This window comes from Sciurus carolinensis, chromosome 2 (genome assembly GCF_902686445.1).
Source record: "Sciurus carolinensis chromosome 2, mSciCar1.2, whole genome shotgun sequence".
NCBI lineage: Eukaryota > Metazoa > Chordata > Mammalia > Rodentia > Sciuridae > Sciurus > Sciurus carolinensis.
In genome coordinates this window covers 67,943,866-67,963,452 of record NC_062214.1, presented here as the reverse complement: position 1 = coordinate 67,963,452, position 19,587 = coordinate 67,943,866, and the positions used below count along the sequence as shown (strand labels likewise).

General features: G+C 38.7%; 1 protein-coding gene across 2 annotated transcripts in view; it reads left to right on the top strand.

Annotated features, from left to right (window-relative positions):
- Positions 1-258: 258 nt before the first annotated feature.
- Positions 259-19,587, top strand: part of Cers3 (ceramide synthase 3) — a 101,206-nt gene continuing 81,877 nt past the window's right edge. The window contains exon 1 of one of the 2 annotated variants that reach the window (XM_047540128.1): positions 259-392. The gene's annotated coding sequence lies outside the window, so the exon portion shown is untranslated. The remainder of the gene's footprint in view (positions 393-19,587) is intronic. The other variant, XM_047540129.1, reaches the window with a different exon arrangement.

The window sequence follows — 19,587 nt, the reverse complement described above, 5'->3', positions numbered from 1 at the left end:
TAACAAATAGCGAAACCATCCTGTTCAGTGGTTGACTAATGACTGTGTGCACCGAAAGGCAACAACCGCGAGGCAAATGATGTGTTTGTAATTCAGTGTCTGACTGAACTCCAATTTTCCCCTCTCCAAGTGGTGAAACAGGAAGTAACATCCCATCAGGAAGAACCTGAAAGTGCATCCAGTAGCTTTGCCTCACGTCACTCAATTATCCTCAGTCAGAAATCTTGACTTGCAACTTTCAAGGGTGGGTCTCTGAAAGAATTTCAGAGCTTACACATAGATGAGGTGTGTTGCTCTCTGATGAGAACAAAGCTGGCTGCAATGCTGGAAACTTCTCTCTAACTGCTCTTCACAAGCAAGGGGCATCTTCTGTGGATTGACATTTCCAAAAGGTAGGCGCCATCTCCATCTCATTGGTGGTGTCAGTATTTGAGAACTTTCAGACAGGGCGGCCTTAACTTTGTGTGTGTGTTTGTGTGTGTGTGTGTGTGAGAGAGAGAGAGAGAAGTGTGGGAGTGTGCGGAGAGCACAAAATTTTTGCCATGATGTTTTGCGAGAGATACAGAAAGACTTGCAGCCGCTGCTTGAAGAAATTCACTTCAGCAGTGCTTAGAAATTGAGAGGAAATGTCGAGTCCCTATTTCTACTTCAGACCTGTATTACTCACTCTTTGGCAAGTTTACGCTGATTCACTGAAGGGATGGGGAGAATGGTTTGGGCAGTGAATGCACAGGAGGCTGAGTGCTCAGCATAACTCAGTTTATTAGCAAAGTAAAGTCTGATTCAAAGTGAAATGAAAAGGGTGACCACCGATGTTGGCCAGGCGCATGGCAAAGGCCATTTTAGATCATTTCACAGTCCCTTAATTTTAGAGCAAGGCAGGATTTGCTCACCTCATGGTGACAGACGTCTTCAAGGTGGTTCTGTCTTGAGAACTATAATGCTCAAAGTCTTGCCCATAAGAAATTAGCTGATTTTTTTTCTAAATCCACCAGCTTCATGCAGAAGAACAAAAGAGAAGTTTATTTTTTTCTAATCCCAGCAAATGTTTAGTAAACTTTTTTTAAGCATTTTTGTTTTCTAAAAATCTTTATATAGAGCTAGGGAAAGAAACCTCTGGGATTCCCCAGATGATGAATATTAATTTATTCATCAATTGATTATGTTCAAGTGCTATCTCTACCATGCATGAGGGTACAGGGTACAGACTTTATACCTTACCTCTTCAATCCTGTCCACCTATGAGCTTTTTATTTACTTAAGGAGGATTTCCACTTAAAATTTCATCATTAGAATTGCTGGCCAAAGGGGCAAATTCCTTAAAGAGATATTAGGCATTTGTTCATATGGATAATAATTGTGTGGTCCTCTCATTAAAAATATTGATGCCTTTTCCTAAAGTATTGACCAAATTAGTTTACTGAGTTTGAAGGTAATTCTGACTTAGTTATACTTGACATTTATTATTTATAACCTATTTAGTATTTATAACTTATTAATTATAGTCTACATTTAATGTATAATCCTTGCTTTGTATTTGTGTGTATTTTTACATTTAATTCAAAGAGATGAGACTCATAATAGTCTTCAGATGAGGAAATTTAGATTTAGTGAGATTTACAGTGGTATAGCTGGAAAGTAAGAAAGCCCAAACTTTGTTGCCTCTGTGCATATTGAGAGAGAGGATTTGAGCCTCTCTAATTCCTCCCATACTATTCCATCAGTCCTCCACAGTCTTCAACACATGGAAGAGTTTCTGAACCCTCAATAATATTCAAACATTCTAACTAGTGTCTTATAGCAAAAGATTAAAAGTCAATCAATAGTTTACTTCTACTGTTGGGGTGAACGGGTGGCAAGCTGGACAGAGAACACAGACCAGAAAGACAGATTTTTAAAATACAAATTGCTGCTTTCTGTTTATTTATATATAGATTGTGATAGTGTCCAGTACATAGGGCTTTGTCATAAGGAATAAAAGGATAAGAGATACCAAGTGCCTTCCACATGGCCTGAACAATGGTAGATTCTCAATAAATAGTATTCTCCATTTTGCCTTTTTTTGTTGATGCTTTTGGTGTGCTAGACTCTTCTAGGCATAGGTATATCTGCAGTGAACAGGATAGACAAGTCCTGCCCCATGGAGCTTAATTATCCTCTGGTGCTGAATTATTGTGTCACACTGGGATTTTTTTTTTTTTTTTGGAAATCTCTTTATGGTTATTGAGATCTTCTTTGTGCAGCTGGTCCAACTTTGAAACTGCCTCTGTTGCAGGGTAATGAATGTTTTATGTTAAAAGTCTCCCAAAGCATGGTGAAAATCAGGGGAAAAGCAAGGACATCAGACATTCCTTTCTTTTTTCCCTGACATTTCTTTTTAAGTCAGTTTGTGGCCAAGTGCAATGGTGTCTGCCTATAATCCCAGAAACTTGGAAGGCTGAGGCAGGAGGCTGACCTGTTTGAGGTCAGCCTCAGCAACTTAGTGAGACTTTTCTCAAAATGAAAAGTGAAAAGGTCTGGGGAATGTAGCTCAATGGTAGAGCACCCCTGGGTTCAATCCCCAGTAATGTAAAAAAAAAAAAAGTGAAGGAAGTATGTTGTGCTAATCATTGCAAAGTATCAAGTGAAAACCAGGAGATATATGCTTTAACACACACACACACACACACACACACACACACACACATACACATACACACACACGTGCGCGCATTGTAATGTGAGTTTCCCTGAGCCCCCAAAGGCATGGCAGAAGCATTACCAGGAGCTGATATACCCAGGAGGAGGGTGCCTGGCCACTCCCAGGATGCTCGGTCCTCTTAGGACAGAGGGTAGCATGGCAGTTATTCCTTTACCGTGGGCCCCAGACCATCCCATCCACACAACAACTTTGAGCTTCCCAGGGCCTCCCCAGTGTGAACTGAAGGATGAAATACAACGACTGACCTAGAGATATTCACCTTTATAAAGATGGATTTGATTTATTTACTGACAAAGATCCTGGAGTCAATTTCATTGAGTAGGTCAGTTGGCATCAAGAATTTTTTTTTTCAATCTGTCCCTAACTTTGAATCCTGAGAAACTGCAGATTGTAGCCAAAGGACAGGAGAGAAAAATACAGGGAAACTCCCTCTGGAGTCTAAGGTAATTATATTCTTCCTTCTCCTGGAAACACTTCCATACTCAGTGCACTCACCATGTTGGTCTAATGCAGCTCAGATATGTGGTTCTATTTACTGGGTGGACCCAGATAATTGAAGAAATCTTTGTGTAAGCCCTACACGGACTAGACAATTGGCACTGTGAAAGAAGGCATTCTAAAGTAAGAGGGACTTATTTTCCTAAGCCCTCTGAGTCCATCAATCCTATCATTTTACAGCCTAACTATATATGTTACCTTAAGATTTGTCCTTGTACTGAGATTTTTAAATGCTGGCAACATGAACTAAACTAAAATCTAATTAAAATAAATAAATAAATTATGTTTAAAGACCCCAATTGGTGTGTATACACACACACACACACACACACACACACACACACACACAACTTTTTTGCATGTGCATAGTATGAAAGTGGAACAAAGATTCATATATTTCTCACTAATGGGAAAAATGTGAAATTCACAGGCAAGGTATATATTTAGGTTATGTGAAGAGATAAAATATTATATTAAGGGGCTTGAAATAATTTTTAACTATATTCATGTTCTGAAATGAAGTACTTAGTGAAGAAAAATAGTATGTGATAATCTGTTTAATTCTCTATGGGGTACTTGTGTGCAGAAAAAAGGCCTTTTTGTTTTATCTTGATTCTCTTGCCAGACATATTTTATTGAATAGTCAATAAGTAATTGTTGATTAGATTGATCCTGACACAGGCTGAATGATAAACTAATCGCTTCAAGATTCAAACAAGAAATTCTGAGAGCATTTTTCTATAATGAAGATTAAAACAAGTCAAGGTTTAATAACTAGATTGGCTTTTATTTCTGCCTTCCAAAGTTTTCTGTTTGACCCATGATTAAAACTTTAAAAACACGCACTGTGCTGATGCAAAAAAAAGAAAAGAAAAATTGTGCAAGTTACCAATTTTCATTTATAATGTGTATATTACAGGATCATTGCCATATTATGTTTTGGTCAAAGTTCAGGGTCTCACTACAAGTCCCTCCTGTTCCATTGGCTGTAACTGGCTTTACCTGGTTTGTTTCCAAAAGAGATCTGCTTTATGTAGACTTCTGATCTATGACCAATTGTGTAAGAGCAAAAGTTCATATCTCCTCTAGATGATGACTATAAAATAATATGCAAGTTGGATTCCCAAAGTGATTGTCTCATAGATTATGCTATTGCCGTGATTTTCAAACTTTTTTCAGTTTTACTTATAGTAAGAAATACCTCCCAAATCTCAACTTAGAATGTACTCACAATTTCCTGAAATAATAATTTTACACAATAATGCTTGATACATATTGTTTTCTGCTTCATTCTACTCTGTAAATATAATTTCTGCTAATGAATTTGGTAATCCACTGGAAATGGTTCTCTCTACTAGATGAAAATTGAAACAACAAGGAAATTGCTAAAAATAAACTAGAAGCAGAACACAATAAGTCAACAAGATAGGCTATAGATTCTAGAATGAATCTCCAGATTTTGAGACCCTTGATTTTGATGAGGTGGTTACCACAGGAAAGGATTACCACTTGAAAGTCCACGTGGAAAAACTGTTGATTCTCACCTCACATTTCAGTCAGATCTAAGTATTAATCTATATGTGATAGGTAAAGCACACCATTCCCATGTGACTGTCAAGCACCTAAAATGGAACTGCTCCAATAAAAACATATCTGAAGTATAAAATAAGGTAGATATTTACAAGGAATCCCAAAATCTCATTAATAATTTTCATATTGATTATATTTTGAAATGATATTTTGGATATATTGGGTTACATAAAATGGGTTATTAAAATTAATTTCACTTTTTTTTACTTTTAAAAGTATAGCCACTAAATTTAAGATTACATGTTACACTCATTTTTGTTTCCTACTGAAAAGCATTGTTCTAGATGAAAAAAATATAATTTATTCATGACCTTGAGGTAAGCAGTGATTTCGTAAACAAGACAAAAAAGTACTAACCTGAAAAAATATCTGTAAATTGGACTATACTAAAATTAAGCACTTCCATTTCTCCAAGCATGCCATAAAAAGTAAAATCCAAGATGCTGAGGGAAAGGAAGCATTTGCCACACTTATAACCAACAAGGAGTCATATCCAAGACATAATAAGTAAATCAATTTTGAAAGATAGGTGAACACAATAGAAAAAGGGGCAAGAGGTTTGAGCAGGTATTCACAAAGGAGCATTCCAATTGGCCAAGAAACATGAACCTCTCGATCTTGTTGGCTATCAGGGAATGTCGATTAGACCACAATGAAGTACCACTGCATACCCACCAGAGAGGTTAAAATTTAAAAGACAGATATGAGAAGTGTCAGTGAGGAAATTAAGCAGCTGGAACTCTAATATACTCTCATGGGAGTGTGAATTGGCACAACAGCTTTGGAAAACTGTTCTGCAATAGCTACAAAACCTGAGTATGGTCATGACATATGACCTGACATTTCTGCTAACGGTTTCCCCCATGGAAATGCATACATATGTTTACCTAAAGACACATTCAGGAATGTTCATAGATAGCAGCATCAATTGTTATAGCTCCAAAGTCAAAACAACCCAAATTTCTATCAGCAATAGGGTGGAAAAACAGGTATTGATAGAGTCATATGAAAGAATATTAAACACCAGTGAAAATGAGCAACTGTTACATACAGCGTCAAGGACTCATCTCAGTCCTAAAAGTTGAGTGAAAGAATCTAGATGCCAAGGAATGCATTTAGCATGATTCTATTCATTAAAGTTCAAGAACAGGTAGCATTAATCCATAGTGGTGTAAGTTGGGATGGGATAGTTGAGGAAGGTGGATAGTGATGGGCCAGGGACACAGAGGAAGGGTCTAGGGTGCTAGTAATATTCTTTTATGCTTTTGGACTTTACTATGCTACACTTCAGTTCATGTTTGTTATATGTATACCACAATAACAACATTGCACCTAGTACTGTATCTTCAGAGATCCTGATTTAATTAGCCTGGATAAGTAGAAAGTATAGTTAAAAAATGTCTCCCAAGTAATTCACATGTAAAGCCACAGTCACAACTGGCCCTTTGAAAACCCATGTGCTGTGGTATAACCATCATCTTTATACCAGGCCTTTATGATCTTTTCTCAAATTATGTTGACTTTGAAGACATAATTCACACTAAGAAATCTTAGCAACATAGGAGTAACAAAGTTTATGCCTTAAAAAGCTAGTTAGAGACTGAAATTCACAGGAACCAGATGTATAACCTTGTACCCCAGTTAAGGCCTATAGTTCCAGTGGTTCAGCTGGACAATCAGAAGTTCTGAGAATTTCTCTCTCGATTGTGCTATCAGACCCTCTAGGTGGCTACACAGTCTGAACATATCCCTGACTTCCAGAATTCCTGGGGCTTCTGGAATTGCAGACCTATCCTAGGCCCAAAGTACAGGCCTATTCCTAATACTTTTGGGGCCCAGGGCCACAGTACTAGTGGAGGCATCTAGACCTCATCCTTGCCCTATCCCTCTTCCCAGACCCAATTCTCTTCTACTTGGCCAGGATCCTGATGCACATGTGTGTGGACATTCCATTCTATGTGTCTAAGGCTTGGTTCTTCCTCTCCTCTACTCCAACAGTCTCCTTTTGACTCCCTAGGCCTAGGAGTGTACTGTGATGTTACTTTCGTGAAAACAGACCTGGGAAAGAGCCCATCCAGGCTCTGAAAATGGGCTCAGAACTATTTGGGCAAGGATTCTAGGATCCAAGGTACTCCTAGCAAATTTAGAAAGGGTGCATGATGTGTGGGTGGGCATGATCCTTTGGGTCTGTGGACTCCTAATCCCATAGGAGAGGTGTGATCAGAGGATGACCAGAGTGGGATGTGTTCAATTAAGGTCAGAGTGTAAGGGTAGGGCTGCTCCTGGGCATCCAGCTCAATGCCTTTGACATACAGGTGGCACTTGATCATATCATCTGTTGATGTGCAAGAGAGTGACAAAGACTGAGCAGTTTCAGGATGTCAAATATGTAAATAGTATTTCTCTTTTCCTGTCATCCTCCATAAACATCTCCTAACAGTATCCACCTAACAGCATAGCAAAGGTCAATATTGCTAAGGTTTCATAAGATGACTGATGAGTAACATTCCCATCTTCAGGTGCCCAGCAGGAAGAGAGGCTTACTTGGCAAGGAAGAAGGGTAATCCAAGGCTGTCCCTTCCCATGAATAAAAGGTCTTCATTGAGGCTCAGATAGACACCATCTGCTAGCATATTTTCAGAGAATCCACCAAGACCTGGAAGAGTATCTCTTATGTTTATTTTAGACAGTACTTCCACTTGGTATATTTGGAGTAGAGTATCATGTGACTCTTTTGTGTATTTTCTCTCAGAGATTCATTTTTTTTGTTTTAAGATCATGTAAGGGGGGCTGGGGAGATAACTCAGCTGGTAGAGTGCTTGCCTTGCAAGCACAAGGCCCTGAGTTAGATCCCCAGTACCGCAAAAAAAAAAAAAAAAAAAAAAAAAAAAAAGATCATGTAAGGGGGTATCGGTTCAATAGTTCAACTCCAATTCCATCCCTCTCTCTTCTGTATGTTCGCACATATTCAGTAATTCTTAGTTTAAGGAAGAAATTTTATTCATTGATTTATTTCTGGTGCTAGGGATGGAACCCAGGTCCCTTCATGGGATAAGCACATGCTCTATCACTAACCTACACCCCCAGCCCAAGAAGAAAATTTAAGAAGAAATTATAGAAACTCATAGTTCCCTGATCAGGATCAATGGAGGAACAATTAAAAAATCATGTTGTCACATGTTGACTAATTCCCCCAGGGAAAGGGAGCTGGTAACATGCCAGATGTGGTATTGAGCTAGGAACCCATGTATGTTAGCACTCTATTTTCTCTCATTAAAACTAGCTAATTTTCCTTAATAGTCAGCCATCAGAGAGATGGAATAGAAAGTATATAAATGTATCTTGATAAAATTTAAGGATATCCTCTTTGGGAAAAATGTGTATTTGAAAAACCTAGAAACCCAGGGAAATTTTTTTAAAATAATAGGCTACAGTTTCAACCCTAGGGATCAATGGGTGACAGATATCACAGCCAGATTGCCCTCATATCCAATAGATTTTTCAACAATATACCCAGGACTTTTTTCTATCCAGCACCTCTACATACAAAATACATCTAAATTTAAAGCCATAGATTTAATCATCAATCCAAAGAAGTATATTGAGTGAATTAAATATATTCCCTATATTCCAGATTTTGCAGAGCAACCTGAAACCATTTTTATTTATATAAAATATCAGTCTTTCCCTCTCCCCTTTCTGTCTATTTAAAAACTGAGTGTTATCTTTTTTTTTTTTTTCTTTTAAGGGGATTCTTGCATTAGATAGAAGGTAGATAGGAATAACTAGCTGTTTTCCAGTTTCGACCTTCTGATTTATTTTCTTTTGGTAAATAAATTGCAAGAGCTGGTAGCCATTGATAGAGGCAGCAACTGCCCTAGCCAAAGAAGAAAAACCGATGACCTGGCGATTTGCTGAAGGGAGAAAACTATGACTATTCCAACAGGTGCCCAATCCTCTAGCCCAATACCACTGATCTTTGACCAGAGAGAAATCTTGCTTTTTATTGTTTCAATTTTTCCAATGATTTTAGAGTCCCAGAAGAAAGCAGTTGAGACCAGGTGATTTTTCTGCACCCCTTCTCCATTTTCTGCCCTCTCCCTAAGTGGTCACACCCACTGAACCCGCCCTCATCTGGAGATCACTAGAATCTTTGTCATCTGTTCTTTTCCAAGGGGTGCTTCATTTTGTGGGGGTGGCAGGCTGTACAACAGGAAACCCCACCTTTAAATGTCATATAAACATATATTTTAAAATATTAAAATTGGGGCTTGCTTCATCATTGTACCTTAGTAACCCCAGTTCTTCCCTAAAAGTGACCCAACTTGCCCCGTATCTGTTCCAGATTCCCGCTTGTCTGAGGTGTGGCCTCATACCCTTCCCTAGGTCCTTGTGTCTTCCATAAAGTGATGCCTGTGGTTCCATGATGTAAGAGTCCTGCTGTCACTGAGGAAGTGATTTAGCCTGTCAAGTGACACTCCTCCCTCAGAAGAGCTGCTCTCTCATGGCACCAGCTCTGGGTGACCTAAACACTACACAGGGTATTATAGGAAGTCAGGGAGTGATGGCTGGCCATCGTGCCATCAAAGACCACAGTGCCATTGCTGAGGAAATGTACATGGTAACCACAGTACTAACACTCATAGCTTACTGGGTAATTGTATGAAAGGCAACACACTAAAGTGATCTGTACACGTGACCTTATTTAATCCTAACCTAAACCTTTAAAAATGAATATTGCTACACCTATCTTACAGATGAGTAATTAAAAACTTAGAAAACATCACTAGTCATATTGCTGGAAGGGTTGAGTGTAGCAATCAGATTCACAAACCCTTATTAATAGGCCACTAGGTCTTGGGTTTCCATATGTCCTGCTCTGTAAATTATACCTAGTGTGTTGGGGTTGGGGCAGGACATTCTTCCCATCCCCAGGTAAATCCCATCATCGGAAAGTATGGAATCACATGACTCTCTGCACTTCTGCCTCTCCAAGACTTGTTCCCTAGGTTTTTTGCTTTTATGTAGACTTTCCTTACAGAAATAAGTATATGAAACCAGTGGTCTATTCCCATCATGAGAGAGATGATGGGAATGTGGTAGGGGAGGGCTGTGAGAAAGCAGGGGCCAGTGATGGTGGTGAATACCTGTTATCCCAGCAGCTTGGGAGGCTGAGGCAGGAGAATCATGAGTTAAAGGCCCACCTCAGCAACTTAGCAAGGCCTTAAGCAACTCAGCAAGACCCTGTCTCTAAATAAAATATAAAAAAAGGTCTGGAGATGTGGCTTAGTGGTTAAGCACTCTGGGTGTAGGCCCTAGTACCAAAAATAAAGGAAGGAAAGAAAAGAGATGAGAAGAAAGAGAAAGAAAAGAAAAGGAAGCAGAGGTGTCTCCCAACATTCTCCCTGAGGAATCTTGTTAAACTTAGTATCTACCTTATTATTTAAACTAGATTATAGCAGATTCTTTTCTGTATCCAATAGGTTGGGATAATAAGCTCAGATTGCTATATAACATTTATACAGCACTTCACTGTGCTCAGGTATGTCTTTATAGTTAATCTCCCTTAATCCTATAATACATCTTTGTAGGAGGTGGAATTAACCCCATTTAACAGGTGAGCAATGAAGATTTAGAGAGATGGAGTTACCCAAGACCACTTGGCTATTAAGTGACAGGACTGGTCCTCAAACTGGGCTTCCTGACTCTAGAGTCATAGTTCTCTCTTAAGATTTTGCACATATCTTCTTTAGTGATTAAAAAAATTCATGTTTATATTTTAAATCTCTTAATGTGTAGGCTCTGTGAAAGACAGTGAACTACTTGGAGTATAAAGCACTGCATTCATTTTTGTTGGTTTATTTTTTCATTTTATTCATCAATAACCAGGTTGCCACTTGTATGATGGCCTTACTGATGGAACCCTCTCTAACAGGATGGAGTCATGGGGAAGCACCCTTGAGTATCACACAGAAGGTCTCTGCGAACACTAAGCCAATCTTTCAGTCTCTCAATGGAGAACTGAGACAGGTCCAGATGACTCACCTTAGGCTCTTTGTGAGTCACCAGTAGCAGGTTCCCAGCTCCCTTGCTTTTGCCTGAACCACTCACTTGTGCCTGAGACTAATAACAGGGTAACTTATGAAGCAAGATGTGACTCACTGAATAAGGGAGGAGAACTTGCAAGGAAGGAGCTACTGGAGAGGAAAATATTTGGTAGCAATTGGAAAGGAAATGCTGACGTGATGTTGTTTTGGTTAAAATTTCTTAACATTGCGACAGGACACCATTACCTAGTTACCCAGAGACTTAATACATTTCTCAGTCTCCTAAAATTAACAGAAAATTTAACAGAAGAAGAACCAAAGATGGTGGGGAGGGGAGTGCTGCCTTTGAAGGCAGAATGTCAATCCTATGAAACTTTCTCATGGAGTCCTTCCCAGTCACCTCGAACCCTAAGACATTATATTATCCTACCTTATCTATTCTGTAACTTTGCTTTACGTTCTTCTGGTTGTAGTCGTACCTGTTTTTCTGCAAGTTTATATCCATATTATCAGTCTAAAGAAATATCTTGGCACTCTTACCTTCCTTTGCAGGGCTTTGGCAATTTCTGTTCACTTAATGAGGAGGGCAGAGATGAGGAAGCTTCAGGAAGGAGAACATTTTGGGGAGATTACTTGCTGTAACTTCATGTCTTTACACTTCCAGACTCTTAAGTCAGTTTATAGGTTCATCTCAAGAACCTGTCTTCCTATTTTTTCTTAATTTTATTTAATTTTATTTTTAAGACTGCATTTTGATTCATTGTACACAAATGGTGTACAACTTGTCATTTCTATGGTTTTATACCATGTAGATTCACAGTATTCGTGTGATCATACATGTACATAGGGTAATGATCTGTCTCATTTCACTACCTTTCCTTCTCTAGCCCCCTCCCCCTCTAATTTCCCTCTACACAATCCAAAGTTCCTCTATTCTTCTCTTACCCACCCCACCTCTCATTATGTATCATCATTCACTTATCAGAGAAAATATTGAGCCTTTGGTTTTTTGGGATTGGTTTATTTCACTTAGCATGATATTCTCCAACTCCATCCATTTACCTGCAAATGCCATAATTTTATTCTTCTTTGTGGCTAAATAATATTCCATTGTGTATATATACCACAGCTTCTTTAGCCATTCATCTATTGAAGGGCATGTAGGTTAGTTCCACAATCTAGGTATTGTGTATTGAGCTGCTATAAACATTGATGTGACTGTGTGACTGTAGTATGCTTATTTTAAGTCCTTTAGCTATAAACTAAGGAGTGGGATAACTGGGTCAAATGGTGGGTCCATTCCAAGTTTTCTGAGAAATCTCCATACTGCTTTCTAGAGTAGCTGCATCAATTTGCAACTCCACCTTTTTATATTTTCTTGAAAATTATTAAGATACGATATTCTCAATATTTAGCTGTTCACATGTGTAAAAATGCTGTGATAAACTTTCATGAAGATAACCAACTTGCCTTATTGAAATCAGCCATTAGCCTCCCTGCCCCCCAGTACTGGTGATTGAACCCAGATATGGTCTCACTAAATTGCCTAAGTTGACTTGAAACTTACATTCTTTCTTCCTAAGCCTCCTGAGTAACTGGGATTATGGGCATGTGCTACTATACCTGGCCATTAACTTTTATATATAAAAACATTTACTTAAAAAATTAGGCTCTTAAAAAAATTAATGTGAAATAAATCACATTATTACCTTTTTGTCAGGAGGAACTGGTTATGTTAGAAAAACATTGGTTTGCTTAGATAAAGCAATTTTATTTCCTTGGGACTCTGTTTCTTCATATCTCAAAGGTTGGGCTAGATGTTGTATATATATATATTTTTAATTAGCTTTTCTTAACTTACATTGTTAAATAAGAAAAAATTATAGATTTTCTAATATTGAATCAACAGTATTTTACAAATTTGAACCACCCAGAATTTTAGTATATCAATTATTTTTCATGTTTCTTTCTAGTTTTTGTCTTCATATACATACATATATATGTATAAAATTGCATAATATGATAATACTATATCCCATTATATATGATCACTGCATAAATATAACTTTGAATTTGGATTTTGATTTTTAGTATGTCACAAGCATTTTTGGGGTTGATAAATTTTATAATTTTTAACATCATCTTAATATTATTACCTGGAATTAACATTTCAAAATGTACTTGAAATGTACATTATACTGAGTTTTTAAAAAATGAATATTGCTAGCATTGAATTTATTAACTATAGTTTTATGTATTTATTAGTGTATTATATTAACTATGTTTTTGTTTTTTTTTGTTGTTGTTTTTTTTTTTTTTTTTTTTTGTGGTGCTGGGGATTGAACCCAGGGCCTTGTGCATGCGAGCTATATCTACCAACTGAGCTATATCCCCAGCCCTTAACTATGGTTTTAAAAGGAAAAATTTCGTGTGGTTCTATGTGTCTTCCTAGAAAGGCCTAATCATTTTAGTGACTCCTAAAATTCACTATCTGACTTCCAAAATGTTGGTATCATTTATGTGTCACTGGAAACGTATGATTGTAATAGCTTTACTATGTCATAGTTAGCCCTGAATATTATTTTTAAATAACTTCTTCTAATTTAATTGATGTCAGTTACAGAATTTTAGGGCCTGAAAGTTCATTTAATTTCTCTCTTTAGAATGACTTCATGATATTTAATAGCTTTATCTCAATTTATCATTTAGCAGACATGTAATAAAGTGATTTACAAGTGTTTACCCACAGACTCATCCTAATAACCCTGCAGGGAGGTATGATTGCTAGCTCCCTTTGGTAAATAGGGAAACTGAGATAAGTTAGTTATTCAAGAGCTCATGCTAGTTAACTGTCAGAGCCAGACTTTAGGCTTAGGCAACCTAGCTCTGAAGTGCATGTGCTTGGCCGTGTGTTATTCTCCTCCCATGATATATGCCAAGTTAGTAATGCTAACAAATCCTACAAAGTAGTCTCTGCTTTCATGGATCTTGAAGCCTCAGACGAGAGTCAGGTCTTAGTCAAATCAATGTACAAATATGTAATTGCAAATTTGATACATTATGAAGAAATAGAGTGGGGAATGACAGGAGTACTTCATAGGAGTCCTTCATTTAGCTTTGGGGGTTGTGTCGGGGGAGCGAAGGTCCTAGAAAGTCTGGACGAAGACCTTCCAGACACTAAACTGGAGACCTGAGGGGTCAGGAGGAGAGTGGGGTGAAGATATGTGGGAAGAACCTGTGTACCTGCTCCAAGGCTAGAAGGGCCTTTGGCTTTATTCTGAAGGGTTAGAAAGAAGACCTGGTTGTGGCTGTGGTGTCCAAGAGTGAGGGGAAGGGTGACATAGGATGACTGGAGAAGTAGACAGGGGCCCCTATCATCCAGGGCCATTGTACAAGAATCTCAGGATAGTCTGCAGGGCAAGGGGAGGGAGAGAGCTGCCACCAGACAAGTCAAAGTCATTTTGGACAATAGGCCTCTGGAGGAACCTTTTCTGGGTAGAGTTTCTCCTACACACGATAGTAGTCAGGAACTCTGCCTAGAGTTCTTATAGAAATCACAATTCATTGACTCAAGATTTAGGTTAGGAAGGGGTTGATGGATGGCAACCTATATTAAGGCATTCTGTGAAGTTTTAGTGCATGGCTGGAAGAAAAGAACAGTAGGGAACAGTTCTGTCCTAAAAGGGACCTTGACCCTAGACAAATGGCATTTTAGGAGATTACTAAGTTTGCTTGGAAAATATCCCAACTATGTTTAGCAACAATAAAAATTATTGCCCTAGTATAGAAAGTGATAGCTGGCTAATGTGAACATAACCTAAGTTTTAGAATTAGCAGAAGCAGAAGGGTGGAATCATATCTTCATGAAACTTGAAGTCATCATTAGTCTATGGCACAGCAGAGGAAAGCAAACAGTACTAAAAGTACTGGAGGAAAACTGAGATCAGGTTCCCCTGATCCTGTGAACTTCAGAGGTCTTGCTAACTTTCTCAAGAAACCCTTGGCCTTCTAGGATTACAGTAAGCACATAAAGATGGCTGGACTTTCCCATCAAGAAAGACTGGGCCCCGTCAGGACTGAATTCACCAGGGCATAATCAGTGAGAAAAACCCTAAAGAATATAGCAATAGCAGATGTAGGAAACAGGCACAACCCCTGGGATGGCGAGCACCCAAAGAAGAGGCTCCTCAGCACTGAGACACAGAGTCTTTCAGGTACCAGCAGAATTTGCTGGAGACCAGCCCTCCGGAACTTGCCATGAAGTTGTCCTCTAGAGTTCTGGGAAGGGCTGTTTGTTGGGAGGTATTTCACTGGAGGCCCTCTGCCAAAAAAACCCTCAAGTGAGGGACTGGAATCTGCAGGCTGCTGGGGCGCTGGAGCCCTTCACTGTGAGCTTTCCACAACTAGGAAGCAAAATGTCTCGCCACTACCCTCTACTGACAAAGGGGTCAGTTGGCAACAGGAAAGTACGTAAGGGATTCGATAATTTTCCCAGAACAGGCCAAATGGTGAATTTGCCCCTGAGAGGCATCAAATAGATAACTAGCACAAGCTCCAAACAAGAAGCCCTATAGGCAGAGCAAATACTTAACTACTCCTCACGAGGCGGAATGTTAGTGGAAACCTCGGTCCCCAGCAGATTGCTTATAGAAGAGGTCCTCTGATTTATGTTTTACTGAGTTATATATCTTTATATGTAAAGATGCATATTCTTGATACCAGTTCTTTGTATTGCAAATATTTAAAAGATTTTCTCACAGTCTGCAGCTTGCCTTTTTATTCTCATAATGGTCTTTTTTTAAAATGAGTAAAAGTCTCCAGATTTTATAGTCTACCTGGAAGCAATACAAAGTATAGTTGTTGCTTATGTCTCCTTTATACCCTTTATACGGATTAATTAGAGTTAAAGTATATACTGTTATAACAAAGAGAATTAGCAATTCAATGACTCAGGTAAGACAGAAGTTCATTTCTCTTGTATGGAAGCATCCACATACTAATGGGCCAGGACGAATGAGCCAGTTGGCTGCATAGGTTGCTTCTGCCCTGTCATCCTCATCTCCAGCTATCAGACAGGAAGAGAAGAACCAGAACCTGCAGCTCAGTCTTTAGGGAGATTACCCACCTCAGTTCCACTTCTGTGTCATGTGGCTTGCCACATCTAGCCACAGGGAGACTGGGAATTGTTGCCTCATGTGCAGGGCAGTCAGGTGCCCAGGCAAAACTGGGGGTTAGGGTTGGGGTCTCTAACTCACAGGCAGGATAAATGTGTACTTGGGGACATTTTGATACCCTTCAAAGACATCTTTGAGGTGATACCACATTTTTGCTACAAATTCTTTGAACTTTTTTAAATCTCTAAGTTTATTCTGAATTACTTCAAGGCTTTAAATTGATGTAACTGTAAAATTTAGTTTGAAAGAATTGTTTAAAATTGTGTTTTGTAAGTTAATTGCTTCTCAACACAAAGTATAGGAGTTTATTTTCCATTTTCTCCTCAGTTTTCTTATAGCCATAAGCCTAGGCATTTATAGGATTTTAATGCACTAACTTAGTCACAATAATATCCTTTAGGGTTAAGTTGTTCTATCATTTTGCATTGTCTCATTCATTTGAAATGGCACAATTTTAGATGCTTTTAGAATTGGAATTTGCAGTTGGCCCTGTTCTTAATACTGTTCACAGGAAGCAAGTAGCTGCTAATGTTTTCCTTTGTCTTATCTTAAACACATAACCAGTATTTTTGGCTTGGTTTGTATAGTTAGTTCCAAAAAAAAAAAAAAAAAAACCACAACAGACTTGATATGATGTAGATAATCATGTTTACCTGACCCTAGAACCAAATTTTAAGAATTATTTTAAAACCAACAAAAATGAAACTGTAGATAAAGTTAAATATCATTTTTAGCTATGGTATCACTCATTATTATTCCAAAATACATTACAGTATCAGTAAGCCTCCTGTCTATTCATGCAACAAATAGTTATTGTGTGGCCAGCTCTTGGTAGACCACAGTTACCAAGATGGACAAGGTCCTCTAATGGAGCTGAGTTTCTCTTCACCAGAGAACCCTGGGTCAGCTATAACCTAGCTGTTCACCTAGTCCCCAAAACTCTCACTAATTCTCACCTCCTCCAACTATAGTAATACTCAGAGATTGTGAATATTAATTCAAGATATCTTTCTTTTATTCATCCCTCAGGAATATATCTTTATTTCAGTGTCATTTGTCTTCTGAGAAAGATTTTCTTCTGTAGAGGTATTTTCTTGTCACTCCTCTATTGAGAGCTATGTCCTACAGAGGCACCTTCATAGCTGATGTGGCACTTATAGTAGGGATTCAACGGATGTCCCCAGAAGCTGTCTGATGCCTTAGTCTGATGTGGAGTTCTTACCTCCACCCACAATGTTTGTAGTGTCATATTTTCGAGTGCTTTACAAAACTCCTGCTTCAAATAGTGATAAACTTGTGGCCCCGATGGTTTTATTTAATGGTGTCCATCAGAGAAACTGGCTCACCCTATTGGGTTCTATATCTGTGAGGTCAGATGATAATGAGCCATAAACTCTTGCCTCTGTTAGACTGTCTTCCTGTGGATTTTTGGCAGCTGGAGTCGAAAACGGGGTTTAAAAGTTTCTGTAGCAGCTGGGGTGTAGCTCAGTGGTAGAATGCCTGCCTAGCGTACAAGAGGCCCTGGTTCTGTCCCAAGTATGGCAATAAAAATAAATAAATAAGAATGTTAATTACTGAAACTTCTAAAGCATTAGTAGGTGGGAAAGCACAGCTGGGCTGAGATGCCTCCTCCATTACAAATACTTCCCCCAGATTACAAAAACAAAAACAAAACAAAACCAAAAATCTGCCCATATTTTTCTAAATATTTCTTATTTAAAGAAATAGCTTCAGGGCTGGGGATGTGGCTCAGTGGTTGAATGCCCTGAGTTCAATTCCCAGTACCCCTTAACCCCCAAAAAATAGCTTTGGATTTTTTATATCAATTCAAATTTTTTACATCAATAAAATTGTAGTACTCAGAAAATATACAAGCAATGGGAAAAAGGAACTAAGTAGCTGAAAAGAAAAAGAAAGGAACTGGGAATAACTAGGGAGTAAATAAATATGTTTGCTTCCAAGAAAATCTAAGCAGAGATACTGAAGAGTTTATTTATCTATCTATTGATTTTGAGATAGGGCTAACTATGTTACTCACAGTGTCTTGCACTCCTGGCCTCGAGTGCTCTCTGCTTGGCCTTTCCCAATAGCTGGGGCTACAGGTGCCTGGCTCTAACAGTGTACTTTTAAATTGTCAGAAAGTCCTAGAGGTAAGCCAAATGAATAAAGCTGAGAGATGGGCTAAGAATTTAATGTGGGAGTTAGTGAGCCTCTCAGACTGATCAAAAGGAACCCTAAATGACAGAAGCATTGCATTGCTTCAAATGCTTATGACATTTTTCAGAGCAGTAATTTGAGGAGCTTTTAAAACCAAGGTGTCTCTCCATTTCAATATTTTGTAATTGTCCTTTCTTTCTGGGTATTGGTGAAATATTGTAGCACGAACTTACCATTTTTCTCCCTGGATAGGTACTAGCTTCCGTCATTACCGAGCATCTTTTTAAAGCTGTATCAGGGAGGCCGGCAGCCTCTTTGGAACAACAAATTAAATAAACAATCAGCCAACCAAACGAAAAGACTTTATTCAGTGACTGTAAGTGCCACTGTCAGATTTAAAACTTAGGTAAAACGGAGGTAAAAGTGGGAGAGAAAGGAAGAAGATAAAGGAACAAATGAGTGCCCATTGTTGGCAAGATGAGATAAGAGGCTAAATAGAAGGATAAGTGGACAAAGTCTAGTAAGTCTGCCTTCCATTCTTTGGCTATGAAGGGGAGTTCTACTTCTCCATGTAAGCTTTAGAAGGAAGTCTTAAGGATGGGCATCTCTGCTAAATTTAAGGTTCATACAACTGAATTGGAGCTACTAGTTCTACTAAAGGAGTTTGTGGAAGATACGAAGTGTGTCACTCAGGAATCTTGGCTGCAGGTGACAGAATCCTCTTCTTTCTTAGTATTTAAACAAAGGACTTTAATGAAGGTGCTCACATGAAAGAGGACTGTTGTACCAGACTTGGACAACAGTAGAAATCAAGGCAATTCGGAAAGTTAAGAAGCTCAGAAGCAACTATCTTTTCAGCAATAGCAGCGGCAGCCAGGGCAGGGTGCCATATGCTGCTGCTGGGTGGCATTATCTTCTCTGGATCTAAAGTCCAAAGAAAACAGGTGATTTGGGGTGTCTAAGCCCTCCATGATGATAGTGGATAGAGAGCTGTGCATGTGGCTTTCATGGTGGGCAGAGCTTTGCACCAGCTCATGCATGGTAGTGATTTTTCCCGTCTTCTATGAATGTGGGGTGCTGTTATCCCAAAAATGGTCTGTCCTATACACTAGGGTCAGGGAAAGGTGACTGTAAAGGATGCTAGAGGTAGTAGTTATGGGTTAGCACAGGTGGTGACATTAGGAGCAGCTGCCAAGGAACCAAGAGTATGTGTCTTGTTTCCTAGAAATAGATTGAAATGGCATGGAGGATCAGAAGAGAGCACTTGTTCCACGTCTCTTCACCTCATTTCTCTCTGTTTAGTCTCTAATCTTATCTTGACGGAAAGAAAGGGTTGGGGGAGGATGTGGTAAAGAGGCTGACTAGAGGGAAGTCTGTATTATTAAAGCCCAAGACTAGAGCTAACATGCTGACTTATGGA